Genomic DNA, 12,536 nt, shown 5'->3' on the forward strand with positions numbered 1-12,536 from the left:
CATTCTAGGTGCTGTGACTGATAAAGGCATGGTCTTTCTCTCTAAACTGTTTGCAGGCTTACCTCTCTTCATCAGCAAAGAATATCTGAGTATCTATGCCTACAATCTTGGTACTAATATAAACTAAGGCCAAGTGCTTCACTGAATCCCTTCCTATGCAAGTAGAGAGTAAAAGTGATGAGAACATCAAAACTGGGTGTTTTGACCTGGTGAAGAAGCTGCCTGCCAGTGTAGGAGACCTGGGTTTGATCCCTGTTCTGGGAAGATCCCACACGCCGTGGAGAAACTGAGCCTGACTGCCACCACTGCTGAGCCTCTGCACCACTGCTGAGCCTGTGCCCTAGAGCCCATGTCCCAGAAGAGAAGTCACCGCAAGAGGAGCCCATGCACCACAACTAGAGAGTAGCCCCTGCTCGCTGCAAGCAGAGAAAACCCCGCACAGCAGCGAAGACCCAGCACAGCCAAAAATAAATAGAAATACATATCTAAAGCTATTAAAAAACTGAGTGGGCCACAGCACACACCACCCAGATCAACATGTCAAACTTGTAACAGGGGATAAAGAAGTACAAAATGGGAAGGTATGATTAATTTCCAAGCATTTTTCCTGAAACACTTTGGGTTCTCTTAAAGTCCATGTTTTGTCATTTATAAATGTACTGAATGGGTTTGTTTATTCAAAGTATTAAATTTACCTGAAGCAATTGATACTTTTAGAACTGCACTTCTTACCATTTAGAGTAACATCTCCATTTATCAGTTTCATATTTACTGCTTTCAATCATCAAGGGACTCTCTTTCATTTGTTAGGAGTTTGAGTAAGGAGTTTGTGTTAGGAGTTTGGGTAAAATAAGTACCCATTTTCCCTCTTATACTTCTCTATAGCCAAAGTGTTGGCAATATAAGATGTAAAACATCAAAATAAAGCAATTCCACTTCATATTTTATATACTTTCTTCATCATTCAAGTTTCAAATTAAATCCTTTCTCCTCTGTGAATCCTCTGAGTATTCCCAACCAAAGTGGCCTCTCTTTTCTTCCATTACATGGAAAACGTATTGCCTACTCTAGTTTTCTATAATACTTTTCTATTTTCTGCTTTGGGTTGTTACTAAATAATTTTACCACATATATGTTTCCTAGTCATATTATCAGATTTTTAAGGACAAGGCACTCAATCTAACATATTGCTTGATTACCTATTAGATGCAAGGTCCTGGGTCAGTGCCATGGGGAATAGAACATAATTATAGTGAACTAGAGAGTATGTGTCGCAGACGGCAATGGCGACCCACTCCAGTGTTCTTGCCTGGAGAATCCCAGGGATGCGGGAGCCTGGTGGGCTGCCGTCTATGGGGTCGCACAGAGTCGGACACGACTAAAGTGACTCAGCAGCAGCAGCAGCAGCAGAGAGTATGTGTAGCTTAGAAGCAGTCACGCTAAAACAAAACATTTTGCTATTTAAACAAACACATCTGGCCTGCAGGCTGCCAGGTTGTAAATACTGGCTTAAACTAGGGTGTTAGAAGTGGGAATGGAAAAGAGAGTACATGAGGAACAGAATTAACAAGCTATGAAAGCTCATTTGATTTTTGATGGGAAAGGAAAATGGCATCAAATGTAAGGATCAGGTAGAAGATAATATGTGTGGTTCATCCCATTAAGAAGGTATCAACAGAGTAACCATGATAATGTTGCCAGTAGGGCAGCAGGAAATCTGTATCTCGAATCCAGAAGAAAAGCCAGAGATTGACATGTAGGGTTTAGGAGTCATGCTGAATAGGGGATGTTACTCAGAAAGAGTGTAGAACTGGAAAAGAAACAAGGATAGGACCATGGGGAATACATGGGTCTGGGACACTCAAGATGGCTGTTCTCTTGCTCTTTGTACATCTCTGCTCAAGCAGCACCTGCTTCACTTACTTGTCCTGGTCCCAGCTAGCAAGTGTTCTAACTTTAGATCAGAGCATCTACAAGATGATAGCTTATCAAAGGGGTGATGAGGTGTGAGCCCCTCTACCAGTTTGCCTATTAACCAATAAGCCAACCTGACATCAATTCCCACTTTAACTGGCAATTTTTCTTTCCCCTCAGGAGCAAAGACTGTCTCCTTGTCCTGCCTTGCTATCTGTCACAAACTGTGTGGTATTGCTCCAGCATGTTGCATCAGACATGTAAGCTACCCCCATCCATTAAACCAAAGATGTCTCTGTCAATGATTCTAGGTTCTTTCTTCAGTCTTGAAACTGGGTAAGTACAGGCCTACTAGGCCTGTGGGGTGCAGCTTAATCATATGTTACAGATAAAAAGGAAAGGGGAGGCTGCATCTATGACTAAGGAGCAGAGCCAAGAGAATGTAGTGTCTCAGAACCCAAAGAGGAAATAAAAGTTGTAGGGAATAGTATAGACTTGAAAGACCATCAAAGTATTTGGCACAGAGTAGGCATGCAATACAGATTTGTTGAATGAATGAATGATGCCTGAGAGGATCCATTGCAGAGAAGGCAAGAAAATCAGGCCCCCTGACAGCCTTTTTCAGGACAAGAGCATCTCAGCTACTACCAGCAACTGGGCTTCTCAATTCTAGCTCTGCAGTGTGTGAGTGATAACTATCATTTTATAACTTTATCTGATCTATTCTATAAGGCTTAACATCTCATGTTTGGAGGACAATCATTTTCTTTTGAGGTGAATGGCTCTTCGATCACTTGTATTTTCAGAGTGGAAAATAAGTGGCTATTCCCCAGCACCATAACTCAGTTTTAGTTGATTTCAATCAGTTTCAAGGTCTGTAAAGGACTACAGAAATTTTCTTCATAACAGCCATGAAAGCTCTAAATGAGAAACATTTAATCTCAACCAATAAGTATACTCATTTGGGTATGCATTTTTATTGGCAAACATTCTTCTGTGTTACTAGCAAAAGATGTCTCTGGAGAAAAACTAAGGACATTAACTTCTCCCTCCCATGGTTTCTGCTATTGTTGAGTGAGACCAGAATTCTCACTATGAAAGGTTTGCTAGAACAAGGCAACATTAAAGCTCAGTTTGCACTTTCCAGGGAAATCTTCCATTTTCAGCCCTTTCACCACAAACTTCTGATCACAACTCAAGGGTGGTTTTCCCCAAAGAGCACAACATTTATTAAAAATGGATTCATCTATTTGAGGTAGTTGACTGGAAAGATTTTCATCTAAGTTTTGTATCCAGTATAACTGGGTTTTATATGTATGTATTTGTACTCTCAATGCTTGGATACCTCAGACACTCATTTAAAATCTCTGCCCTGGGCCTAAACTATGTCCTGGTTCAGTATGGCTTTTTGTGAAGTTTGCAATAATTAGGCCAAGACCTAGGCGTAAAGCAAGATTGTGGCTGACAGATGAGACATTGGGAGTAAGTTCTCACCCTTTTTCTTTGTTTGTTTTAGAGAAAGCCACTGAGAAGAGCTTTTTTGTGACCCAGCTCTGTGGCATATTGTGGTACCAATTAGCTCTTAGTTAGCTTAATCATCCTTTGGCAGAATGCACCTTCATATATACATGGGTTTCCCAGGTGGCTTGCTGCTGCTGCTGCTAAGTCGCTTCAGTTGTGTCCGACTCTGTGCGACCCCATAGATGGCAGCCCACTAGGCTCCTCCATCCCTGGGATTCTCCAGGCAACAATACTGGAGTGGGTTGCCATTTCCTTCTCCAATGCATGAAAGTGAAAAGTGAAAGTGAAGTCACTCAGTCGAGCCCGACTCTTAGCGACCCCATGGACTGCAGCCCACCAGGCTCCTCTGTCCATGGGATTTTCCGGGCAAGAGTACTGGAGTGGGGTGCCATTGCCTTCTCCGCCCAGGTGGCTTAGCAGGAAAGAATCTACCTGCCAATACAAGAGACGCAGGTTCGATCCCTGGGTGGGGAAGATCCCCTGGAGGAGGAAATAGTTATCCTCTCCAGTGTTCTTGAATGGGAAATCCCATGGATAGAGGAGCCTGGTGGGCTAGAGGCTATGGGGTTACAAAGACTTGGACATGACTGAGCAAGCATATAAGTATATATGTGTGTGTGTGTGTGTGTGTGTGTTCACATACATACATATATATGTATACCTGTTAAGAAAAGATCTGGCCCTGCCCACTGACTAGTTATAGTGCAGCTAGTCTGGGTAAGAATGAACATTCAGGATCAGAAAGAGGACCTCAAAGGCCAAATTCTTGATAGAGACATGCATGTAAAGTCATCAAAAGGAGAGAAGCAACATAGAATCTTTGGAATACAGGGGACAGAAGAATAGAGGGTCTCAGCAGAAGAGCTGGCTGGGCACACACAAGTCTAGAAGATTGTATCATTAGGTTTTACTACACCAAGACCCAGCAAGTCATGCCTTTACTTCAAGGATTCCCCCTACCATCCAGTTACCCTGCTTGATTATGCCAATACTTCACTTTAAGAACACTTCTATATGAAAATGGATTCACTTTTTCTTCTAATAAACTGGGCTTCCCAGGTGGCTCAGTGGGTAAAGAATCTACCTGCACTGCAGGAGATGTGGGGTCATTTCTCATGGGTAGGAGAGGTCCCTGGAGAAGGAAAAGGCAACCCCCTCCAGTATTCTTGCCTGGAGAATCCCATGGACAGAGGAGCCTGGCGGGCTACAGTCCACCGGGTTTCAAAGAGTCGGCCAGGATTGAAGCAAACAGCACAGTGTGCACACACACACACACACACACACAGTGTTTTGCAGGAGAGAGAGATTGCTCCCAACAGCAGGCTCCAGAGAAAGTGTCTCCAAGGAGAAAACATTTGAAAAACAAACTAGTGGAAGAGTTTAGAAAGAGAGAGAGACAGAGGCAAGTTAAAGAATGGATCAAAGGCAAAAGAACTAGCAAAAGCAAAGACGGGCAGGCAGAAAGGAGCAATGCACGTTCAAAGAATCACCAGAGCAATCCAAATGAATTAGAGCAGAAGGTTCCTGTCAGGGGCCAGCAACAAATGCAGATGAATCAAATTGAAGCCATAGCTCAGTGGTTCTCAAACATTTAAGCGCATCTGCATTACTTGGGGGATGGCTTGTTAAAAAATGAAGGCCTTTGGATCCATTCCCAGGGATTCACTTCATAGGTCTGGGGTACCACTGGGGAATTTGGAATTTAATAGGCACCTGCAAGGGAGGCTGATGCAGGTTGTCAGAGCCCACACTTCAGGAAACATTAAGTTAGGAGGTGCTATTCTGGTAGGCTTCATTATCAGGTTCCTTTAAATTCCAAATGTGCTTAATAATAATATGCCAATATTTCATTTGAGGTAATGTGATTGAACTGTATGTCTTCTAGAATAGGTACATTTTGTAAAGCAGGCTTTGCCTGTAATTATAATTGGAATTTAATTTTTTTTCAAATGAAACAGGAGAAGAACACTAAGCAATAGTGCTTCAAACTTTTATACATAAACAGGCCGACCACAATCATTTTTTTCAATTAGTCAGTGTCTGTTTGAAGGTCACAAAACAACTCTTTTTCCTCTGAGTTTGGATAAATTATGAGACAACCTGCTGTTGTGTTTAGAAAAATTAGCTGTTCAATTCACCATCTGGGAGAGCTTTGGTTATTTGGTTTGAATGTTCACGGGAATAGAATCTGAAATGTTGTCACACATTCCATTTGAACAACATAGTACATTTATCAAATGGAATATATAAGCTTCTAGCATTCAGTAATTACAGTTCACCAATGTATTTCAATACAAAAACAAGGGATATAGGTACATTTTTGCCATGGGAAAAAAAAAAGAAGGCTTGAATGCCAGGAACCAACTCAAGTGGAAAAAAAAAAGAAAGTGACGTAGGATTTGTTCATATACAAAAATAAAGTAAGTGTATTTCAGGGAGAGCAAACAGTATGAAGAAACATACAGAAACCGTAAAATACTTTGTGTAGTGTAAGAAATAGAACATTGGTTTCACTAAAAATTGAGATGGAAGTTGTATGTTATAAAGAGTCTTCAACAATAAACACAATACAGGCTAATAACTGCATAGTGCTTACTCTGGACCAGTCACTGTTCTGAATGTTTTACAACCATTAACTTATTTATCACAGTCAACCTTTGAGGTAGGTACTAGTATATTATTAAGCCCATATTACAGAGAGATTGAGGGCCTCACAGGTGGCACTAGGGTTAAAGAATCCACCCGCCAATGCAGGAGACCTAAGAGACATGAGTTCAATCCCTGGAAATCCCCTGGAAGCGGGTTGCATGGCAACCCACTCCAGTATTCTTGCCTGGAAAATCCCATGGACAGAGAAGCCTGATGGGCTACAGTCCATGGTGTTTCAAAGAATCCGACATGACTGAAGCGACTTAGCACGCATGCACAAGGAGATTGAGCTACTACTGAGAGGTCAGGAAAAGGTTTTAGGCATGATCAAATTTCTATGTGAGAAAGGTATTTATGGCTTCAATATTGAAGATGTTTAGAAAGGAAAGACTAGAGGCAGAAGATTAGAAATGATGCTAGGATGATAATACAGGCAAGATTTAATGAAAACTCTGAATTAAGGACAGTAGAAATGGAAATCAAGAACATATTTAAGAGAGAGATCTGAGGCAAACTGACCATATGCAGTAGCCAACTGGATCTCAGGTTTATGGAGAAGAGTGAGAAGAATTATTAATTATGATTTCCAAGTCTCACTTGGGTGTGTAGGTAGATGATTGTAACATTCATCAGGACAGGAAGTGCAAAAGAAAACACAACTTATAGGCAAGGTAGTAAATTTCATTTTTGACAACTTGTATGGAGATTCCAGTAGTACATCAGGGCTAAATATAAAACAGATATTTTGCTGTCCAGATGTAAAACCAGGAGAGACATCTGAGCAGAAGGTAGATTTGTGTATCAACAGCATTTGTACTTTTCATCTTTGCCCTTCTGGAGTTTCATCACTGCTGTATGATTTATTAGAAAGAAACATGTTGGTGTGAAAGGTGGGTAGGATTCTTTGAAAGCAGGAGACTTGGCACATAAAGGCAGCTTAAAAATACACCAAAGCTTACAGCCAGCATGTCTTGGGTTGACCTGGCCTTAAATGCCACATGCCAAGGCTGAAGAAGTCTAACATCTTCTATGTGGGGCGACTAGGAAGTATCTAAATACAGAATGCAGGCACTTCCTGGTGGTCCAGTGGTTAAGAATCTACCTTGCAATGCAAAGGAGGCTGGCTCAGTTCCTGCTCAGGGCAGATCCCACATGCCACAGAGCAACTAAGCCCAGGCAGCACAACTACTGAGCCAGCGTTCTAGAGCCCACAAGCCACAGCTACGGAGCCCCCTCGCTGCAGCTACTGAAGCCTGTGACCTAGAGCCCATGCTCTGCAACAAGCAAAGTCACCACAATGGGAGGCTCGCAGACTGCAACAAAGAGCTGCAACTAGAGAGAGCTTGTCTACAGCAACAAAGACCCACCACAACCAACCAACCAAATACATAAATCTTAAAAGGATTCAAGTTGTAGATCTATATTTATCAAGCTTTAGTGTGCCCAGAAATCACTTTGAGAATCATGTTAAAATGCAGATTTTGGATTTAGGAGGTTTGCTGTGGGACATAAAACTCTACATTTACATCATGCTGTTGGGAAATGCCAGTGTTGGTGGTACATACTTTGAACAGCAACAATCTAGATAAATGCTGTCCACAGAAATATAATATTAGCAACATATTTAATGTAAAATTTTCCAGTAGCCACATTAAAAAGTAAAAAGAAACATATTAATTTTAATAATACATTTAATTAACCCAATATATACAAATATATAATTATAATATATATACAATATTTAAAATATAAACAAGATATTTTATATCCCTTTTTATATTGATATTTAGAAATCCAATATATAGTTTACTTTTAGAACTCATCTATCTCAATATGAACTAGCCATATTTCAAGTGCTTAAAAGTCACATTCAAAGGACAGTGCAAGGCCCAGAAAATCAGTTCTAAATCATGTGTTGAATCCATGATCGATAACCTAAAATCATCTCCATGAAAATATACTTCACTTTTCCATAATGCATATGAGAAATTTCACCCCACTCTGTTCATAACCATCTTCTCTTTTAGTTTTCAATCCGAAGTTCAACAATTACACAGCTCAGACAATGTGCACTTTCAATTTCCATGTAGTAATTAAATATGTAATAAACTCATTTCAGACCAGGTCAATAAAGAAATTGAACAGGTATTAGAATAACACCAGAGTAGAAGTCTGGAGACATAAAATTGGGCCCAAGTGTTTAGACCCATTTACTTGTTTATAAATTGGGCCACAGAGTTTCCTACATGGTAATATGTGTATGTGTGTGTGTTGGAGGGAGTGGATCAGATGAGATGATCGCTAAGGTTCCTCCCAGTTCTCGTTTTCTACTAATCTGTATCTAATGCCATGCATTATGAGTATATTCCAGTTACAAATTCAAATTACATATTCTAATTACGAGTCAACACTTGGAGCAACAAATGGTCATAAGCCAACACTTCCAGACCCTGAATCATTTTAACAATATATCAGTTCTGTTGATAAATAAGCATTGAATGAGAATTCATAGCCAAATATTTTCCAATGACTGAACATACAGTCAATCAACAAAGGAAAATAGCCTTGGCTATGGCAGCAGTGATCTGCCAGGAATAGAGCTTTGATAAACACCATCCAATAACTCAATCATAATTAGCTGTCTAAAACCCTCAGCTGAATTCTGTAGGGTTTTGCTTCTTGAAACAGGTCATTCCAAGGCCAAAATGAAGCAAGCAGACAGAAAGCAAGAGGAAACAGAAGGAATTAGTATACCTGTTACACCCACTTTCATGGAAAAAAATCATTAAAAAATTAAAATATCTTCTTCACTTCAAGTTGGTAAAATTTTACTTAATACAATCTAATTCCTCCTGTAAGTATATTAGGATGAGTTAGAGCCATGAGAATCAAGCTACTAAACTAAAATGGCATCAGAACAGTTGAAATCATACAAAGCACAGCATAATTTTACTCTAAAGTGGTGAGGTTCCCCATGGTTTCCTAAAAAAGATTAATTATATTTTTGAAATGTTAATATCTTTTTTTGAGAGTATGGGACAATCTGAGGACTGTCACAACGTCCTTCTAGGCTCAGAAAAGAATCTGACAAAGGGACCAGATATACTGTTTAGACTAAACTAAATTCTTTGCCCCAGATAGGATTTTTGTTTTGTTCATAGTTGTAGTATTGAGATTATGTATCAACTGTCTTAATTTAAGAACTTTCCACTTCACAACTTATCTTTTTCCTTTGCAGGAAGATAAAAAGACATCTTAATGAAATGGAACTTAAAATCATAGGGCAGCATGCAGATCATAGATAAGTCACCACCAATAGAAGATTAATTTTTAGACATATAAAGAGATTAAAACATAGCTAAGAAATTATGTTTTCCCAATTTTTTAATTTAATTGCATAATTTCCACATATATAAAGAAATGAGGCGACATGGAAGTATCCACTACAGGAAAAAAACATCTTTTCAGTACCCTCCCTACTCTATCTACAGGGTGTTTCAAGGGCATGATTCTCATCTACTTCCTCAAACTAACTCTTCCCATGACATCAATATTAGTAGGTACCAAGTTCACATCCTGTAAAAGAAATCCTCCGCAAGCCCTGTGGACTTCCTACTCAGTCCACTCTCACGGTGGAAAAGCAAGACATACAGGTTCACGGAGGGAAATCTCATGCATAATTTACAGTTCCTTAGCCAGACCTACTGCGAGATCGTACATAATCAATACTGTTGAGGCCCGCTCACATTATCCTTGTTATTTCTCCAGAAACAACCATGAGCTAGTCAAGCACATGAATGCAGTGACAGCCTGAATGTGGGAGACTCTAAATTGAATAGTATTAGGGATACAATAGGGCTCCCCAGTGGCTTAGTGCAAAAGAATCTGCCTGCAATGCAGGAGATGCAAGTTTAATCTCTGGGTCAGGAAGATCTCCTGGAGAAAGAAATGGCAACCCACTCCAGTACTCTTGCCTGGACAACCCCATGGACAGAGGAGGCTGGCAGGCTACAGCCCATGGGGTGGCAAAGAGTCGGAGATGATTGAGTGACTGAGTACACAGGGATACAATAAGGCTAAATATCAAGGAAAACTTGATTCGATCCAAAACTTTGTTCATGTCTCTCATTTGGCAAAGTTCTAACCCTGCATCACATAATCTCTGGGCTGTGATTATCTCGTGTACTAAGTCACTTCGGTTGTGTCCAACTCTTTGTGACCCTGTGGACTGTAGCCTGCCGGGCTCCTCTGTCCATGGGATTCTCCAGGCAAGGGTACTGGAGTGGGTGGCCATTTCTTTCTCCAGGGGATCTTCAGGACCCAGGGATTAAACCCGCTTCTCTTATGTCTCCCGCATGGGCAGATGGGTTCTTAACCACTAGTGCCACCTGGGAAGCCTGTGATTATCTTATCTTCTCTAAATTGTAAACTCAAGTTACAGAATTTTGTCATATTCTTTGTCAAAATTCCTACACATAGTATCTTCTCAAAGTCATTCACTGAATCAAAGAGAATTCACTGATTATTTATTAAAGGTTTATTCTTTGCACAATATCATGCTATATGGAATATAGCATAGGATTGACTCTTGCCCTCAAGTTGCTTACAGACTAGCCAAAAGGTCCCAAGCTTCATATGAAATAATTTAGAGAAAAATAGGAAATTAAATATAATGCATTCAGCACTGGTAACTATCTGCCCCAGCTAGTATCTACAAGGAACAGTAAAATTATATCAGACTTGCCATTAGTCAAACTGTTATAGACAGTCAGATAGAGGAAGAGAGTGGAGACACAGGCAAATCTGACAGAGTAGCAGATGATCCTGGAGAAGGCGATGGCACCCCACTCCAGTGCTCTTGCCTGGAAAACCCCATGGGCGGAGGAGCCTGGTGGGCTGCAGTCCATGGGGTCGCTAAGAGTTGGACACGACTGAGCGACTTCCCTTTCACTTTTCACTTTCATGCGTTGAAGGAAATGGCAACCCATTCCAGTGCTCTTGCCTGGAGGATCCCAGGGACGGGGGAGCCTGGTGGGCTGCCATCTATGGGGTCGCACAGAGTCAGACACGCCTGAAGCGACTTAGCAGCAGCAGCAACAGCAATATAAGGGAAGGGACGCCTGTGGGCTCAATTTATGACCTGGGGCTGGAAGGCTTCCGTGCAATCTGAAACCCTTGATCACTCATTGGACGGCAGTCATGCCAATCCTTGCCTCCTGACAAATGAGCTTAGAGCTGGCGCTGGAGGAAGTGGTCCCGGTTGACCCTTCCAGCTCCACCTACCGTGGCTAGCCCATCAGGGCCTTTCCCGCCTGTCCGCCGCCAGCTCAGCTTCGGTCTTGGTGGGCCGGTCTGTGGGCTACCCCCTCACCATTCCTATTGTGAGGCCCATACCAGCAGCTCGCAGACTCCTCTTCCCTGTGCAGCCGACGTCTCTGCTGTCCCCACCCCCACCCTGCAGTCCCACGGCCAATAGCGTCTCCTCGGCGCGACACTCAGCAGCCGCCATCTTCCCCGCAGACGTCACTGCCGGAGGATCACTGTCTGGCACGTGTCTCCTGCCATGTCTGCCACAGAGGAGCACGACTGGATCCCAGGTGGCCCGGACAGAGCTGGTGGCGGGGCGGGCCGCGACCCCAGTCTCCTTGAGGTCCAAGCATCTGCTTCGGAGGGGATGGAAAAAGTCGAGGAGGCCACGGCTCTTCTGGCCTCCTTGGAGGTCTCCAGTGCCCTTCCCGGGGAGCAGGGTTGGCCACAGGCCGCAGTGGAAGAGGCGTGTGGTAGAGAGCCGTTAGAGGAGGAGGAGATGCAGGAAGATGTAGAGGAGATGGGGGAGGACGAGGAAGAGGGTGAGATTGATTTCGAGGTGGACGACGTGGAGGAGGCGCCCCTGTCTGGAGAGGGTGAGGAAGAGGAGGACACAGAAGAGGAGGACGAGAATGAGCAGGAGGGTGCGGCAGCGGTTACAGGCCTTGGGTTCTCTGAGGAGACGTTTGGTCCCCTGTTCTGGAGTGAGGTCAACACCTTTTTACGCAATTTTCATACCAACAAACATCTCCTGTTCCGGCCTCCCACTTCCGGCCCGATGGCCAGGGGCTGCTCCCCGCCACCCTCGGACCTTGCGGAAGGTCCGGTGCCTCCTCAGGAGCAGGAAGACCTGGGAGAGGAAGACAAAGTCTTGCAGGGTGAGTACCCGGTGGAGGGCGCTCCACCCTGGGAGCTGCGGGATCCTGCGGAGGGGGTTGCATCCTAGAGGACAGAGGAACAAGCGGTGGAGGCCGAGTTCTGGGTGAAAAAGCCCTGAATACTGCCTCTGAGACTGGGAGGTTGAGGCCTGTGGTCCCCGAGGGGCTGAGGCGGGCAAGGTGGCTGAGCCTTCAGGCCCCACAAGGCGGGGGTGGGGGGTGGGGGGGGAAGGCGTCTGAGTTCAAGGCAGGTCTCTAGCAGTCTCG

The 12,536-nt window shown here is 43.0% G+C and overlaps 1 protein-coding gene across 1 annotated transcript in view; it reads right to left on the bottom strand.

Annotated features, from left to right (window-relative positions):
- IL1RAPL2 (interleukin 1 receptor accessory protein like 2) overlaps positions 1 to 12,536 on the bottom strand; it is a 582,426-nt gene that overhangs the window by 427,498 nt on the left and 142,392 nt on the right. The gene's annotated exons all lie outside the window — the stretch shown is intronic.

Source organism: Oryx dammah, unplaced genomic scaffold (genome assembly GCF_014754425.2).
Source record: "Oryx dammah isolate SB20612 unplaced genomic scaffold, SCBI_Odam_1.1 HiC_scaffold_23, whole genome shotgun sequence".
In the NCBI taxonomy this organism is placed as follows: Eukaryota; Metazoa; Chordata; class Mammalia; order Artiodactyla; family Bovidae; genus Oryx; species Oryx dammah.